Source organism: Calypte anna, chromosome 1 (assembly GCF_003957555.1).
Source record: "Calypte anna isolate BGI_N300 chromosome 1, bCalAnn1_v1.p, whole genome shotgun sequence".
NCBI lineage: Eukaryota > Metazoa > Chordata > Aves > Apodiformes > Trochilidae > Calypte > Calypte anna.
In genome coordinates, this window is record NC_044244.1 from 178,546,333 (window position 1) to 178,565,467 (window position 19,135).

Below are 19,135 nucleotides of genomic sequence, written 5' to 3' on the forward strand. Positions count from 1 at the left end.
TGTGTCAATGTTAAAAAGTCCCAATAAACTTCAGAAGGGAGAACTTGAGCTTAGCACGTTCATGCTGAATTTAGCAGTGTATGCTCTGCTGCACAGAAGAAGTTAATTTTAAGAGAGTTTCTTTTAAAATCTACCTCCATAAATACACTGACATATATGGTAATACAGGTATGGTAATACATGTCTTTACGAATATACCCCTTGGTCTTGTACTGCCTCCCTTTATATCTGGCCTATACTCCTATAGCCTTTAATAGAGACATTTCTGATTTACATGGGAATAAGTGGTTGCAGTGTAAGATCCTGGTACATCAGATAAATGAAGAAGGGAGCTTTTATTGTGCTTTTTGCTAGACAGAAGCCAGGGGGCTGGCATGTTGAAAGTGTGAGGATTTCCTCTGTTTTTCACCTTTACCTCATTGCTCTCTATAGCTATGTTCAATTTATTTGCATTTGAGACTGGTGATGCACATGCTTCCATTTTGTGAAAGAGGGCTTGGTGATAGATGCTGGCCCCAGTGACTGACTGCCAAGTTGGAGCAGTGAGTTTGATACTCTGGTTTAGAAGCTCTGAGGCACTAATTTTAAAATGGCAGTTTTAAGCCTGCATGTTCTGTAACTTAATGCAACTTGGAAAACTTTAGTGTTCCAGGGGAGAGAAGAGCAGAATTACTTTTACTTAATTAGCTGCATCTGCAGCCGTTAAACTTGGATGTTTCCCTGCTATTTGAAAACACTGCTTAGCCTAGGTGTGAGGAGGGGTTTGCAGTTCATTTTGCACAGCTCTTTGTAAAGCATTTTTATGTAGTGCCAGAGTTAGGAAGTGTTGCAGACAAGGTGTGGTATTTATTCGTGAGTCGTGCTTTTGTGCAGTTTCACAAAATCCTTACACTTAAGCCCGAAGTACACTGAAATTTAACTTGGAGCCCACTTTTGAAAACTTCTGGTGGCTTTCCTGTGAGCAGTCCCAATGAAATATCTGAAGAGTAATTAGACATTTTCTGCATCCGTGGCAGTTCTTTGGAGTAAAATGAGTTTATTTGGTCCAAGCCATGTGCTAGGACATTGTTGTTTGTTGTTTGCTCATAAACAAGAAGTGTGCTGGCCCATGTGGGCTGCATTTCATGTCTCTAAACTGAACAGAAATTGGCTTGGCTGCCAGCTGCTTGCCCAGCAGTCAGGTCAGGCTCCACAGCTTTTGGTATTTCTTGAGCATGGGTAACTTGATGGTAAGACTGAAATATTTTGTTTTGGTGACCAGTTTTATTATCTTGAAGCACTTTGCTTTGTCTCTCTGTTTCTGGGTAGTCACACAAAAAGTATATCCTTGCCTGAGCTCCTGTCCAACAGCAGACTCAGTGTCAGATGCTCCTGTCTAATTGTTGATGTGGACATTTCCCTGGCATGTTTGGAGGCACTATTGGAGGATGGTTTTAACTGCCATAGTTTCTAGTGCATCTTGTAGTACAGATTTGTGCAATTGTTGAGTTCATAGCTCTTGCTGTCTGCATCACTGACAACTACAAGAAGCTTTTGAATGCTAGCTCTGAAATATAGTATCACCAGATTTTTTTAATATCAAATTTTTTTCTTTTCTGTATCTACATCATGAACTGGATGCAGACACCATTTTTAAATGCTGCTAGAAAATTATTCACTTGGGTGAACAATAAGGATAAAAATACCCCTATCCAGTTAAGCTAATTAACCACTAGAGATTGGTTTATTTTGGGATTCATAAAAAGCATCTGTAACCTAGTTTAAGTGCATGTACAACATTCAGAATAAAATGTATCTTATGCTTGTGAAGGAAAGAATCTAGAATATAGGTTTTGGATTTTTGCTTGCCTGGGGTCTTGAGCCGATTTTTTTATCACAGTAGGATCAGAGGTAAAAAATAAACCATGTCCTTCAAATCCATCCAATCCCCAGTGCAAATCTGGAGCAGCATATGCATTGATTTCAAATGTACTTTTACAGCCTCTTCTGCTGTAGAACTGCTTCAGTGCTTTTGACTGGTTTTGACCCAAGGGATGTCTGCCCTGCAAGTAACAAGAGCTCTGTGGCTGGGGACAGGAGAAAATGAGTTGTTACCACTCCATGCCCCAAGAGGCTCCCTTCCTGTGAGGGAATCCTGCATCTCTTAATTGAGCCAACCTTAGGTGCTTTGGACTCTGTGATAGCACACAAGTGTAACAGCATTGAGCAACCTGCCCAAACAGGCTATTTTTTTCGCCCTCTGTTAAGATGTTGAGCAACATGCAGGTAGCTATAAGTTCTTGGTTATTTATTTGCTCTAGAGAGCTTATTGGTGTTGTTTGCTTTCTTTCTTTTTTCAACAAAATCCTTTAGAACACATTAATATGCAGTAGCATCCCACTAGAAACAGCAGCAAATATTGCTACCTACTTGTGTTATTTCTTCAGTTATACAGTTTACTTTTCAGAAAAGGTGTTAAAAATCAATCAGTTGCATATTTTCTCCCAGATGTTCTATTACTATTCCATAATATTTTCAATTAGTTCTCCTCTTCCTCATTACTTTGATCCCAATTCTTTTCTTTAACTTTGCAGTTTGCATGTAACTGCTTGGAAGTAAGGGCATCCTGGAAAAATGTTTTACTGGTATTTCTGAAGCAAGATTAAGAGTTCACTGTAACTGGACCTGTGCTGCACAAAGGAGAGGAGTATCAGGACCAGTTCTTAAAGGCTGAGACCACCATAATATTAAAATGTTTGTGGATATGCTTCCATGTTGAATATAAAGATTAATATAGTAAGTAATCATGGGCTTAATTTAAAATCCTAAAACTACACCCCAAAAGTGACAAAAAGGTGCTCTTTTTTTGTAGAAAAGCAAGGGCTAAGTGTTCTTGATGCATATTTGTTTGTGTTACAATCTGGTTCTGTCCCAACAAGACAGACATGGATGGATAACCACTGATGATTTCATGCTGTCAAAAGAATGAAGGAGGTCAGTGCATGGTCTGCCAGTTTTTAAATTTCACAAAGTTATTTCACTTACTTTCTTCTTGCTGGTTTTCTCTGCATTCATGCAAAAGCAATTAAGGAAAGCAAGAAGATGGAATATATTAGCCTTAGCTGTGTCTCAGTTCTGCAAGGGTTAAGTTAAATATATATATATATTCATATAAACTTAATGTGTGTAAGAGAAATCTAATACTGTATGCTCTCATCCAAAACCGAATAATGCTATCTTTATTTATAAATGGCAGTGCAGGTTGATTTTATTAATGTTAACTGACTGAAATATGTGGATGACTCAGTAGCAGCATAAGCCATCAGTAACCAGTAACACCTGAACCTCTCAGCATTATTTATGATGATGGCTCCTGTCAAGTTCAATTTTGGTAGAAAACTGAGTCTCCCTTTTGGGTTTACTGACAGCACCTTGACCTTTTCTCCCTTTTGTTGCCAAGGAGTGACAGGTGTCTGGAGCAGCTAAGCAATGTGACAGTCAGCCTGTGCTTTGTGTCAGCTGGCATTCATTAGAGTTAAAAATGACATGTGGTTTTGTACTACTGGAAAATGTGTTTATGCCTATTAATGCATCCTGCTTCTTGGACAAGATAGGGATAAACTGGTCAACTATGCAAACTGTTCAAGGCCAGGTTTGATAGGGCTTTCAGGAGCCTGATTTAGGGGCAGGTGTCCCCTACCCATGCTATGGGGGTTAGAACTTAGGTCCCTTCCAAACTGAACAATTCTTATTATTCTATTGAGTTGTTTTGCTTCTGTTTTTCTTTTATTTAGTGTTTAGAGTTCTGAAATTTATTATTATTCATTTAGTATTTATTTTATTTAGTATTTTTAGTTTTGTGATTGAATAAATAAATGCATGCAATGTAGGAAATTTCAAGATGTGACTTCTATAATGGAATCGTTAATTCTTGTTTGCCTTCTGTGTTGTGCCTCAGTGACATCACACTGTGCTGTGTTAGTGGATTCAGCATCTTTCTGTACTGGGAGCTTTCTGCAGTACTCACCTTCAAGGTGCCACTTCCTTTAGAAAGTGCAAGTTCCTCTGAGTCATTCATGTTGCTATACCATCCCTGGGCTGTGATTTCACTGTCACTTGAATCCACAACTGGGCTGTGCTTTAATCCTAAATGCACTCTTCTGTTAAAGAAGGGCTGTCTCATCCTCATTTCTCCTTAGGAGCATGTTCTTTTCCTACTTTCTTGTCAAGGGTCTGGTGTTTGCACAGCTGCAGGATGAGCTCTTTAAGGTTAGAGTTCAACCAGATCATGTTCCTGGACGAGAGGTAGGAGCAGCTCTTCTGATAGCAGCGTGATAGCAGTGGAGGCTTTTGTCAGGCTGAAGTGCACATGTGATTTTAGTAACTAAAGGTAGGAACTTTTGCTTGCATTATCTGCAAAAAAGACAGGAGATTTTGGTGGCAGAGCAGGTAAAGGGTGTGCATTGGTGTTCATTGTATCCCTAGTAATTTCTTGGCATAACTGCCTGGGGACTTATACTGAACCAGTTTTCCCTTTTGGGCTGTCTGGATATCTGTTACTCAAAGACAACCCAAACATAGAGCTAGGGAAGAAGGAAGGAAGTTGAGAAGTGGTAGTTGATCCCAAAGGCAGATCCGAACAAAAACCCCTTTCCGTATGTCTGTCATGTGTTTTTCATGTGCACAAAGAGGCTATGATCTCTCAAAAACTGAGAATACATTGGAGACCATAATCTTAACAGAATGTATGTACAATTACTGGATTTTTATGGTGTGTGATTTGTGGTATACGGGGGGAGGGGGGTATTAAAGAATGTGCACTGGGCCATCTGGGCAGCAAGGAGGAGCTGGCTTGTGCTAAAATATAAGGCATTCCTGCAACAGAGGAGTGATAAAATGATAGCAGTGAAAGTCCTGGCAGGCTTTGCTTCTCTGGAAGCAGTTACTACTGTTTTTTCAAGCAGTTTTGAGTTTATGCTGAGTTGAAATAAGAAGGTGGCAGCAGTAAATCTAGGGGAAGAAGCAGGAATATGTTATGTAAAAACAGGATAGTGCTTCAAGGGATGTGAGACGTGAGAATTGCCATTCTCTTCAAGCTGCTTGATATTGCTGAGAAAGCATTCTAGGGAAGGTGTGAGAGAAAAGGTAGAACATTTTAAAATATGTATTAGGACTGGAAATCTTTGTGCTTGGCTTTTGACTACATAAAAAGTTGCAAGTAAGCCTGGCAAGGCCTCTGTTCTTGAGCTTGGTGAAGAAAGGGAAGTGTATGATGGTGGTCTGTGGAGGGTGTCTGTAGGGTTTGTAAAGCTCACTTCAGTTGGGAGCTGGAGGAAGGGTGGCATTTGGTTAGCAACAATTTTTTAAAAAGGGAACTCCCCTTTTAACCTGTGTCTCTCCCTGAGGATGCCTCTTGTCTCTTCAGCAATGAATTCAATATCCTTTGCATTTTCCAAAAGGCAACATGCAAAATAATGCAATTTTTAGCATGCTAGTTTTGATATTCAAATAAATTACTGATACCTACATGGTTTCTAATACATGACACTTCTATGTCTTTTGTCATGGATATCTGTATTTAGTGAGAACTACTCAGGAGCATGAAGGTGTGTGGGCCAGGAAGCTTGATTTTTTTTTTTTTTCATGCCTCTAGAAATTGCCTCCCCCATTGTTGTGCCCCATCCCCTCCTTCTAACTTCATTCCCTGTAGAGCAGGTTGTTGGATCAGTAAGTGATGGTCTCCTGAGAGCTTTGCTCCTCAGAAACTCAGTGCAATTCCTTTGGTTGTTGCTTGTCACTCTTCACATAGCTGTCTGCATTGTAACTTGAGTGGTTGTGACCAGCTGGGGGGTTTTGGGTGCTTTTTTTTGTTGCATTGACTGAGTTTCACTTCCTACTTGTTTTACCAGTGCATTGGTGGGGAACTGTGCTCACAAGAAGTTTCCAACCACATTGGTATTCACTTGAGATTCAGCACTGAATTTGTTATTCCTTTCTTCTGAAGGAGCAAATCTACAGCTTTTTATTGCAGCCTCAAAGTATCAGTAAATGGTAGGAAGTCTGGGTATGATAAACTCCTCTTGGGGTTGTGCTCAGGCACTTGGTTAAATTTCTCATTTGCGAGGAAAGTTGCTGCTGCACTTGTATAATGTAAAACCTAGCTGTACTCCCACAACTACTGTCACATGAAAAGTAATGAAGATCGATGAAACTTTAATTATCATATTTCTCAGTTTGGAGGTATAGCTCCTCTGGTGGGCAGGAAATATCTGTTTGAACAGAAAGGAATTACTATATAATTCTAGTAAATGGGGAGAAACAGCCCTTCACCTGCCTGACTTCAGTTATTTCCACCCCCGCTGGCATCAGTCACAATATACCCCTGCAGTGAGTGTGTATCCTGTTCCAAAAACCAATTTTAGCAGATGACTGCCTGCCTAATGGTATACAAAAACCATACCCTGAAGAAATGCCGTTTGTATTGCATTTAAATAGTTCCTGCTTCCATTGCAAACATGAAGTTCTCCTGGCCCTGTCTTGCGGAGTCTGGCACTGAACAATCATTTAAGGTGTCATTGTAAATTTCAAAAATACTGTCAACTCTTGTCAGCACTTTCAGATCTGGTGTAAATTGAGGGTTTGCCATTTCCTCCAGTGGGTGCTACAGCAGTGTCATCTTTTGGAAGGTGTAGGCTTATTCCAAGCCAGCACTGTTATGTGTCTGGCTACAGTTCTGGGAGCTGTAGCACCATACTGGAGATCGTCCTCCTTAAAACAAAATCACTTGAATCACTGCTGTAAAATACAGAATTTTTTATTCTGTGGCTCTGCCTCAGCACTAAGTCTCTCAGCTTTGAAAAATAACAGCAGAAGAGAAAAACTTTTACATGTTGAAACATGTGAAATCACATGGAAAGCTGTTGTAGTTGCAGTTGTGTGATGATGTAGTAGTAGACTATTAACAAGTACTACTTTCTAGAAGAAAAGTTTTTGAGCTGCCCTGTAGCTGTAGGACTGAAGACCAAGAACTTCAACCTGGGAGCTGAGATTTTGACAGTTTGGATTTTACCATTTACTCAGGCAAAATTTATCTTACCAATTACCCAGGCAAATTTACTATGTACAACACAGGTATTGTACAACTATGTACACTATGTACAACAACTGGTCGTGGGAGCTGGGCTGAATCATTGAATTGCAGAATCACTGAGGCTGGGAAGGATCTGAGATCATCAAGTTCAGCCTATGACCTAACACTACCACATCAGCTATACACTTCCAGTCTCTTCTTAAACACCTCCAGGGATAGTGACTCCACCACTTCCCTGGACAGTCCATTCCAGTACCTGATCTGCTTTGCCCCAGAGTGTACAAGGTCATTTTTCTTACTGGGATACAGCTGGCAATGACATACATCTCTGAGTGTTTAGGTTGTTTTGACAGGAATTTATTAGAAGTTGCTAAGCTGCTTAACTTCTGATACCACTGTCTTACTTTCTAAGGTCAATAGCTTTTCCAGCTCTGATATGTCCACAAAGCTAGAAACTAACTGAAGATCTAGAAGAACACTTTTTTACAGACAGACTCATCTGCATGCTAGATAAAGTGAAGAATTACTAGGGCTACAACAAACAGCTGCAGAATACTGCTTGCAGGATTTCACATATTCTGTCCAGAAGTGCAATAGCTGTGTTAGGAAAGAGAACAAATGAAATGTGAGGGGAAAGTACCATATTTATTGTTTGAGGGAGGATTGGAGCAGTTTTCCTTACCTTTTCCAAATTGCTTTGCACTGGTGACACATTATGGCTGAGCTGCCTGCCAGGGAATGCCTGGAGGATGACAGATTGTCAACAGGCAGACAGGATGCGCTGTGTGTATTTTTAGTTGAAATTAGTCTCTCTAGAGCCCAAGGGTCTTAAGAAATGCAGGAAACTTGAGAAGAAACTGTCATCCTGGCTAAACCCTATGGGAAGGCAAGCTCATTGTCTTGTTTGTGATGGCCTTTATCATGTTACTCCTGGTAAGGATCAGGAGGATCTCTGAACTTCAGGAGGGTGTTTTCCAGGGACTCCTGGCTCATGTAGTGATTATGAATGCAATTCAGAAGTGTAGCTTCCTCATCAGTAGTGTTGGTGTATGCGTGATTGATCTTTCCTGTATGAAGGAAAGACATCTGACAACACCCTTGTGTTGCAATTGATTTTTCTCTGAAATTATTCTTACTGGACTACCACAGGTGATCCTTTTTAATTCACATTATTTGTGTGTTTTCAGAGCTAGATAGGTTACCCTGGAGTGATCCTGCTTGTGTTGCTAGTTCTTTCTTTCAGGAATTCTTATGTTAAGGATTTAAATGGTTTCTTGTCTAATTTATTTCTGTTAAAGATTAGCACTGATTATGTAAAAGTATCAATCTGTATCTTCCCCTTTAGTTGTCTGCTGAAATGTCATTGCAGTATCGAAAGGTTAGAGTAGAAGTCCTGGTTCTTTCTCAGACTTGATGTGTTTGGACCTTCAGGCAGGTTTGCAAACTGCCAGGTGATGTGGGGCCTCTTGTTTAAACAGGCAATTCATAAGCTCAGAAAGGGAAAGATTAGCACTCCTGCTTAAAGAAAATAAGGAAATGTGTGTTTTAAACTATTTGAAAAATGAGAACACAGTAAAATTATTCTTACAGCGTATTGAGAAATACTGCAAAATGGTTTTTAGAAGTTTGTAATGATACATGCCAGAAATGGTTCTCTTTTTCCCCAATCTATGATATATGTCATGGCTTTCCAACAGAAATTTGTGTGGTGTGTAATACAACATATATACTGAAGTTTTGATTTGAACCTGAGTAACCTATATTAAGTTTGATCATATGTGGGTGTTAAAATGATTTAGAGTAAATAGTAATCGATCATAATAAATGACATATGTTGATACCAAGCTGTAACTCTGCTCTATGTCCACTGCAGTGTTCTGTTTGGAAGTAACCTATTGCACCTAAATTAAGAACATAAACACAATTGACTGAATTTAATTGCCTGGCTGTTTACTGTTTAGTTTCAGGGTGCCACACAAGCTCTCTCAGTACTGGAGTCTTTAAAAATGAGGTGTCCAAAGTTTTCAGCTATTTAGCTGTGAGACAGCGTGGTTTGAAGTGTAGAAGACCTTTAGAGAAAAGACTGAGAGGAAAAAAACAGCTTTAAATCACTCCAGGGAGAGCTTCAGAAAAACAGAATCCAAAACAGTGCTGTTCTATTTTCAAAGCAGCATATGCAGGCAGAGCTGCATGACTCTCATTAAGGTGATCTGAGTCGTGCAGCTAAAGCCCCATGCAATGTTTTGAAAATGTAGGAAATAAAATTTGTCTTAAAACAGACATCTGGGCTTTTATCCAGTTTTCCGGTGATAACGTCTGATGCATGCAGTTAATAAAGCATCATCCTTAGCCTAAATTATTAAATTGCAGAAGACTTGTAAGCCAATTTTGTTCAAAAAAACAAAATGAAGAAAAAAGGGCAAAGAAAGTCAGTGTACCCTTCAGCAACCATTGCGAACTACAGTGTGCTTTTCCTTTTGAAGTGTGTTAACCTTTTTTTTTTTTTTCCCCTCATACTTTTCAATTGTCCTTTTGGCTTTTCCCCCAAAGTTTTCACAAGGTAGCCACCTGAAGTCTATGTTCTCATTTTTCCTAGTAGAGAGAAAGTGCCTTCTCTTTGCTGATTTTGATCTCAGGTGAAGTTCTACACAGTGCAAACACTGGGATGGCTGAAACACCTTTTCAGAGGTAAAGATGCTTTGCTGGCTCCCTGTCTTTTGTATTTTGATGCTGACAGGATGATAGCAGATAACTCTTCAGAAGCTTAATATTAAACAAATTCTCTGTAGTGAGGATGATTATCTAATTAAATACTTCTATAGATAAAAGTCTTAGTGAGGTTTGGTTTTGCCTTCAAATGCCAACAACTAAGTTGTGTGTGGTTAACATAGAGGTTATTTTAAGAATTCCAGAAACATAGTCACTTAGTCATTACTAGTCTCAAGTATGTTACCATTTCATAAGTTTCATCATTTTGGCAAGGGTTCTGCTTTGCCTTTATCCAGTGTAAGTGTGGAAGGAATTACTAAATAGAGTGAAAAGATGAGCTCCTTTCTCTCCTCTTAAACGTTTGTTGTCTGTGGCTTTTTGGGACACTGGAATTTTATTCCCTGCAATAGCTGTAATTTTGACAAGCTGATGGCAAGGCATGCAGAGCAAATTAAAAGGGAATACTTCTGTGATGGCTATGGGCAAGCAGGAACACTGTCTGCCATGAGAAATAGCTTGCAATATGCTTTTGTGACACACTTATGTGTTGGTTGTTTTTTAAGTAGCTGAGATATAAATTATTTCACAGCACTGGATTTGCTTGAAGCCATACAGTTCATCTTTGTAAGGCATTGGGGTTGTTGGTGATGACTCTGAATCTAGTGCTGTGTTGAGAAGAAGCATTGTCCTGTGTTAGAAATAGCCTTGAAATGTTTTAAAATTTCTGTACAAAGCAAAAGAACTTGTTTGTGGACTGGGTGTTACACCTTGTCTGAGAAACCTTGGCATTGTTTGTAATTAGAACCTGTAGCCACCAATATTGTTCCTAATTTTATGTTAATCTTAGAAGAAAACTAACAGCAGCTTTGAGTACACTATCCTGTTTTAAATACAACTTAACCTGCAGATGTATTAATAAGAATATGAGTTGATTTTACAGTTCAACACTATTTTTATACGTAAGTCATACAGTGAACTTGCCATATAAAATGTATGCTCTTTATTTGTTGTGCCAGGTACTCTAGTCTCAATTTTTTAATCATAGGAAACTCAGAGTTCCCAGTGCTCAAAGTATTCATATAAATGGATTCATATAAATTGATTTCTTCAGAGCAGCACCTCATTCTATGAAAAATTATTAAATAGTAGTGACTCCTCACTTCCTTAAATGTCTGGCTGCATCTCTAATGATGGGCAGAAGGTAAAAGCTTTTATAGAATATAATAACCTGGTTTCTGATCTGTGTTCTGTGTCTTGGTTCTGATCTTGAAGTATGGAAACATAGAAAGTAATAGTTCTGGGGACAGAGATTTCAGCTGAAGGTTAGAATGACTTGTGCTCAGTTTCAGCAGCCTGAAAAATATTTTTGCTCCGAAGATGGGATGATGATTATGGGGAATTGAAATTAAAATCCAGCTGTTGTTGCTTCTACTTCAGAAAATATTTCCTAGTTGTCTAACCTGACAAACAAGGTGGAGAACAGCTCCCTAGAAATGACTGAAGGTGATGAGAACAAAACCTTCACAGGTCAGCCCCTTACAAGGGACTTTGAACCTGATGCAGTCCAGAAATGACCTGCAGCATACATAGGGCAGTTCTGAGGCTGGGGCTTTTTCTGTGTATGTTATTTTCAGCATTGGCAGGAAAAAAACCTTTGCATAGTAAGATGACTGCAACTAACCATTGATCATTTTAAGATTATCTGCAGAGCTAACACAAAGGCAGGGAAAATGTATTGGGTAATGCTTGTAGGAATTAAGCAAGATTAAAGGAAAATCTTGGTGTTAAAAGCATTGTTATTTCTAGTAATTTACCACAAAAATGCCTACTAATATAGATGGTCCAATGTGTGAATTTTGTATGTACTTCCCCAGAAGTGATTGGACGTGGCTGTATGTGCTGATATATTCTCTGTTGTTTGAATTGAGTGATTGAGACAGATCCCAGTGTAAACTGGTTTAAAGTTTCTTCTCATATTTGAAAAGTGCAAGCAAAATAATAAACTTTTTCTCCCCACCTTTCAACCTTCAGTGCTGAAATCCCTGAGCAGTGAAGTGAAGGCTCTTTCTGACATGTTCTTTCTCCTCATACGGTCATCCAAACTATAAACAAATGCTCACTTCCCTGCCACACGGGCTTGCCTGTGCAAGGAAGTTACAGTGGTTGAACTGTGATGTGATTGTAAATCCACTTAAATTGGTTCCAAATGTTCTGTGAGCACTCAAGCTGATTTAAACTGAAACGATAATCTGAATGGTTTGTTCTGGAGACTTAAAACCTGCACTTTAAAATTAACTGAGTTGATTGTTGTGCTGCACTATGGAAGATGTAGTCTTAAATGGGACGTTAAGTCACTGTCTGCTGTGATATCCTATTTGGAGCTGAAATTACTCCTGAGAAAGTGCTCCTGAGTACCAGGAGACTGGGGGAGCCACAAGCAGTAAGAAGGTTGTTTGCCTTGTTTCCAGATGGGTCTCTGGTGTGTTTTGAGAGAGCAGCATCTATGCTGTGTATTTCAGCTTTTCCAGAGAGCTGACTACCAGGCTTTCAGATATGGTCTGACTTGTGTTCATGTTGCTCAGTGTTAGCACCTGGAAGCATAGTAGGTTACTGCTGGCCCTTTGTACTTGCTCTGAGTAGACCAGCTACATGGGCATTTTAAAAATGTTGAAGTGCCAGAAAGAGAATGAGGTCTGCAATAATTGCATTAGTTGTGGCCTCAGGGTGAGATACAGGGCAACACAAGTAGGTATTTGAGGGTACTAAGCCTGCTAAGGTAGCTTAAAAGTCTTAATGAGGTGATGGTGCCAGGTTTCAGACTAGATGTGGGCTATAAGCAGTGAAAGAAACCTCATAGCTTAAAGGCTTTTGCCACTGAAATGTTTTGATGCCCAGATTAAAAGATGAGTTCTCTTACCTCTTAGCAGCAAAGTTTAGAACAAGTATTTTCTTTTCCTCAGCCTGGCCTAAAAGCATCTGGGGTCCTACTTTTGTTTTTAAGTATAATGATTTAAAAGTATATAAATGTCACCTGCATTCTTTAGGTAGAGTTGGTAAAAATCTGTTGTGACCAAAGTGTTTGTTATTTCTTGTTAACCAATTATTCGCTTCTGGTTGAGTTGTTGAAATTTGGAGAGGCATTCTCTAAAGGTTACTGACTGGGGTTCTGTTCATCATGCTTCTTCCTCTTGCTAGTCAGATAGGTCCTAAAATTAAACCAAGTTGTCAACTGCTGCACCAACTTTCTGCCTTATGTAGAGGTTTGAGATTGGTGTGTTCAACCTTATGTAAAACTCTTGTTAAAGGATGTTGTGTTACAGGATGTTTACAGGGGCTTAAGAAACAGCAAAAGCATCAAGGGGTTACTACAGTTTACTACGTAGGGAAGACACAGGAGCTTTGGAAAATCCACAAAGCTAGGTATTTGACAGTACTGGGCGAGTACCTGCAAATTGCCTTTTTCATTCTCTTCCCTAGGAGTTGGCATAAACACAGTGTTGAAGGCAGGGAACTAGGTGGGATGCACCATTGGCCTGAATGGATACAACTGCTGTAACTGTAGTAAAAATGTTATACGGAGTTAGCACCTGCAGTTCTTTTTGAAGGTTTCTGGAATAGATATTCTCCTTCAGAGAGCTCAACACTCTCTCCAGAAGCCAGAATCTTATGAGGGCTGCTTCATGTTTCTAAGGAGCAAAGAAAGGTACTGGCTTGGAACAGAATTCTCCCCATGCAGCTAATTACTCTTATTTCCCCTATGTATCTATGGTGGGTTACCTTCAATTTACATGATGTCCTGTGATGGTTTTGTAGGGTATTTGTTTGGTTTTGGTTGTGTTTTTTTTAAGGTTTTGATGTGTATCAGCTCAGATGTTAAATTGTACATTCTGCACCAAGGAGAACTACTTTTCTAAAGATGCATGCTGTTTCTGTCTAGAAATAAGGAAAGGATGCATTAGGTGAAATACTGTAATTATGATATAGTTAGATTTTCATGTACTACATGGTTTCCTTAGAGAAGAATGTCTTTGGGAGCCTCTCTTGTGTTCTGAATAGCACACTGTTCCAAGGATTCATGAAGAGGTAGTAAATATGCATTTCGTCTACATTCCTTCATTTGGCTTGCAAATGGAGAACATCCATTTATCCCTTCTTGTACTCTTCAGGTGCTTTTCACCCTTGAGTCTAGTTCTGAAGCATAGCTACTATTGGAGAACTAAAAGGGACTCGTACTGTTCTGTACAGATCAAGTGAGTCACAGAGGATGACTTCTGTGCATATTCCCCGCTTCCACTCTAAAAGCATTCATACTCTTTAGTGTTGTTAGTTTGTGGAAATTTCACTCAATGTAAATTCACATTGTTTTGAAATAGCTTTTTGGGCCTTGTACAAAGAACATTTTCACAGTTTATATACTTATTTGGTGATTTTCCCAGTAATCTCATTGTTTATTTTTTGTCTTACACTGCTTAAAAGATGGCAGTTACTAATTTCCAGAGTTAGTGTTGCATAAATTTAAACCTCATTTATAGCCCTTATTCCTGTGAGTGTCTCCTCAGGTGCCATTTCAGTTTTTCATTGTAACTACTCAGTCTTTGTTGTTGTGCAACTTAGTAAAGAGCTACAGAAAGTGGAGGTATTTCCATGGTCTGCATTCAGAGGCAATTTGCAGGTCACTTGCCAGCAGGCAGGTGGTGTGAGTGAGCTTGCTCTGATTAGAAACTTTTACTAAATTGCTCTAAAATTAAGAGCTGGTTTGTAGCAAATAGTCTGCCGCAGTCATAGAATCATAGAATCATAGAATTGGCTGGGTTGGAAGGGACCTCAGAGATCATCGAGTCCAACCCGGTTCAACCACCGTTGCGGTTGCTAGACCATGGCACTGAGTGCCACATCCAGTCTCTTTTTAAATATCTCTCACCTTTTAAGTACCTTTTAAGTACCCAGCCTTTAAGAAGAGTCATTGATAGAAAGATGCAGTCTCTGTGCTTGCTGGGTGCAGTGAGTATGAGTGTACAATACCCTCACAAAGCCATATAATGAAATCTTGGACTGGATTCAGGAATCACATGAATGCTTTGCTCCTGTGTATGAACTTCCAGGTTTTTCTTGTCTAAGATATCTTTCCTAGCTACTTGGATTTTTTTTCTTTGCAAACAGATTTATCAGAAGATACAGCAAATGCTTTAAAGGTACACCAATAATTTCTTTTAATGTGTTGCAGTGAAAGCTGCTTTCTGCAAGAAGTTAAAACATTATTTCTTTAGTGAGAAGTACTTCAATAAGTAATTTACCAGTGAAGTGATTGTGCGTGCTTAGAATGTACTGTGTATCTTGGCAAAACATGTTTAGAATACAAGTCTTTTAGCTTTTGCCAGCATGCAAAGAAATTTGTTTAGGCCTAAATTACCAATACTGTATGTATTTTCCCCATGGGAGGAGTGCAAGAACACTTGAGGTGGGACCTTTTGTGAATGTGTCTTGGAGACTTCAGGGGAGGGTAGCATGTTTAAAAGCAGCTCTGTAAAAAGAAAATGGCAAGTCCTGTCTATTGTCCCCCTGACTAAGAAAATGGTTGTACTAATAGATAAAAATAGAAGAAATCTAAAAAGTAGTAGGGAAGATTTTAGATGGCATCCTGTGTCCCGGTAGTTTTGGGCTAGAACGTTGTCTCTCTGCTTCAATGCTAAAAGTGTTGTGGGTAATGAGAAACATGGGCTGCTCCTGGGATTACTGCTGTAAAGCTTTTCTCTTGTCAGTATGACAGAAGATGAGCTGCAGTATCTGTAGTGGTCTGGCTTTTCTGTTGCTAATTTTGCTATTTTCCTTGGGATCCAAGCTGTCAGAAAACTTTATATAAACTTCCTGGATAAAAGTAGCTTAATGCAAGGACTTACAGAGGCTGAATTTTAGTTCATAGAAAGGAAGGAGGAAAATTGACTTGCAAGGGTAACCTGGCAGTTCATGTAGCCATAATAAGGAATCCTAAGGGAACTGTGGTTCCAGACCTAAAATGACCTTACTACAGAACTCATATTACACTTAATTCAACTGCTCTGCAGAAAGATTCCCTTATGTGGTGACAAGAAAAGCAAAATCTGTGAACCTGCATTTATAAGTTTAACATAAGGGATTTCTGCAAATGAAAGAAAGAAGAGAAAGGTTTGAAGTGAAATGTCCTGTAAAACAGGAGCTGAATAGTGACAGTCACAGTCTTGGTCACCATCAGTTTTATTTAGTTAGTACTGGGAATGCATTTGGTCCTTGGAAATCTTAAAGTTTTGATTATTGTAAGACCTTGCCTAGGTTCATACCCAAGAAGTAAGAATACACAACTGGATTTTAGTTACACTGACCATTGATTTCCTTATTACTTTTTATCCTGGTGTCCTTTGTAATGTGTGCAGGTGTAAGTGGATGCACTTGGACGTGGATTGGGAACTCTGTGGTTCATTAAGCCACGTTTAGCCTAAATGGAAACAACCAACTACATAGTGCTATGGGATGAAGCAGGTTAAGAGCAAAAATAGTACCATTTTCTTAACAAATAGTGGCAGTATATACAGCCCTTTTTCTTATTCAATTCCATCTTCTTCCATGCTGCTAACCTTTATCTCTAAAGGGTTAGTGCTTCTAGATCCAAAGAAATCTACTTGTTCCTCTGTTGTGATGCCATCCCAGAGTACTACATGAACGAGGTCTGGGTTTGGGATTTTGTTTTCTTTCAGCTAAGGGGATATGAAAACAGGGTATTTTTACTTCAGAGACATAGATTGCTTTTTAGTCACTTCAGGGCACATACATACATGTATGTGACAGAAAATGTGTTACGGTAAGGCCAGCTCCAGTCGGAGTTGGGACCTGGCACATTCCACCTCTGTCCCACAAGGATACAGAGTCCCAGTGTGGGTATCTAGATACTGGGGTTTTTTTACGTTTTCACTCTTCTCTTCCAAAATACACAGAGTATAAAGGTTTGGGTTTTTTTGCTTGTTTCTTATGAGGTGTTTTGGGTTTGGTTTGTTTTTGGTTTTTTTTTTTTTTTTTGCATTTTATGAGCTAAATTCTGGGGCTATATTTGTGTTAAAGCTTATGGTTTCAGTATTCTTATTTTGGTATTAGAGGTGTTGAAGTATTTTGTTATTAGAGGTCTGAGGTGAGGTGATTTTTTTCAGGCTGCATTGAGGCCCAGTGCACATCCCAGGTATGAAAAGCCTTGGTGGGTTCAGCCTTGCTTTTGACTCATGGCATGATCAGGGTTCACACTTGAAGTGTGTTTTGTTGGCTTTCTTCCTGCTTGTGCATTTTATACCATCCTTGCTGGTCTGTTGATTTTCTCTATAGCACTTTCTGGGCTTTCCTTCCCTTTCATTTCCCAAGCTTAGTAGTAGTAGCATCCTTTTTTCCACCGTTCCCTAATCTTCTATTTCAAGTACTGTTTTTCTTAATTTCAGATGTAATTTTTCTTATGGGATTAAAAGTACTTAGTAAAACAGCTGGATATGTTACCTTGAACTGTTGTTTCCTCAGCTGTTAATATGAATGATTAAACATGTTTCTTTGTCCATTGATTTCAGCACTAGAAAACAAATTAGGAATAACAAGCCCAAAGTAATTCTATTACTTTATTGCTGGTTAAAGATACCACTTGGTTCCAGAAAAGCCAGCAGGTCATTTTTAAACCATGTAATAGCATGTCCTTAGCTTTTTGTGTAAGATTTGGGTCAATTACACGGTTGTGGAAGTTGTGTCAAGATGAGTCTGACACATCTGATGAGATGGAGTGATTACATGTTGAAAAGATCAATTCTTGTTAATGCATGCCATGTTATTAATAGTCATACTGTACCTCTCAGTTCCATAGTGATATGTTAGTACTCAAGGGCAAGTAAAGAAGTTGATTAGGCAAATCTGAGAGGCAAAAAAAAAAAAAATCTAGAAAAGGTAACATTACTGAATTGGCTCCAACACTTCAGTCACTGGTGCATAAGCATGTCTTCCACATGGATGGAAACCTTTCTTTACAGCTGCTTTCTTTTCACGGAAGAAAGGAGCATTAGGAGTAGCGTTTGTTTTGTAAAAAAAGTCTAATGGTTCTGGGAGTTCATAGCATGAGTTTCCATTGCAGGCCTGGTGTGGTGTTTCCAGCTTCACAACCAAGCATCTCCCAAAGCAGGGATGGGAGGAGGAAGTATCCAGCAATCTCCTGCCTTGTTTTTTCTCAGCTAGCATCTGCCAACTATCTCAGCCTTACTTCCAGCCAGAGCAGGACTTTCTCATGGCTTTGTAGAATAATGATGGGCAACTTCCCAGTGTCATCAATCTTAATATCCTTGGTTTAGTTGTTGTTTCAGACCCTCTTGACTATGCAGGAGTGCTGAAACTCTGCATCCTGATGGAGTGTGACTGACCTGTCCTGAGCCATCCTGTTTTCTCATCTGATTTTTAAGAAGTCAGTTTGTGAGTCTTACAATTCTAGTGTAGCAGTGTCAGCTTTCTCGATACTCCAGAAAACTTAAGGATGAAAAATAAATTCAGAACAGAGCTGGCTCTATTTGTATAAGTGAAGTGTTCTGAGGATTTGGTAAGTTTGACCACATCTTTTGTACATCTGCCCTTTGGCAACACAGGCCATTTCTAATCACATTATCACAGGCTTGCTTCTTAGGATGTTAGTGTCCTGGGGAGATGCTAAGTCCCTGGAACACTTCATGCCAAAAGAGATGGAGAAGTAGCCTGCCCTTTCTCTATTTGCTTTCATAAGGTTAAAAAAATGCCAGAATACAGCTGATACATTTGTTCTAATGGGCTACATGTTCATTTTACCAGCCATGTAAATATTAAATGCATAATTTAGCATACTGTTTAGATGTTCAGGTAACTCAAGGAACACAAAAAAAAGAAAAACACCTATGTGAGGAAAAGGATTTTTCATGGCTTACTATGTTTTGTTAGTTTTTTATAAACAGATTAATCAATTCCTCAAGGCCACATGTTGCTGGAAGAGGCAATCTTCACGTGTCTTAATGGCTAAATCCTTTGATGTATACTCTGTAGTGATCTGCAGATGTGGTATCTCTACTCAGTGCTTAAAAACTCCTGGGGCAAGAAACAATTATCTAAAGGTAACCACTGATAAAAAAAACAGAGGTTTGCTAATTTTATTTAATTTTAAAGTCTTCAGAATTATTCTGTGATTTAAACTGTAAAAATTCCTAGGCTGTAACTGCAGGATGATGTTCCTCTTGCCCCTCGTGCCTCTCCTTGCTGTTCTGCTCTGTGCTTGCCTCTCCTCTTGAATGTCACCTGTGCTTTAGAGGGCAGATATTGGCAGCTGATCAGTTAAAGAAGTGGATC

General features: G+C 39.2%; 1 protein-coding gene across 1 annotated transcript in view; it reads left to right on the forward strand.

The window, feature by feature from the left end:
• The window catches only part of ATP8A2 (ATPase phospholipid transporting 8A2), a 276,235-nt gene that overhangs the window by 147,569 nt on the left and 109,531 nt on the right, over nucleotides 1–19,135 (forward strand). The window lies entirely within an intron of this gene.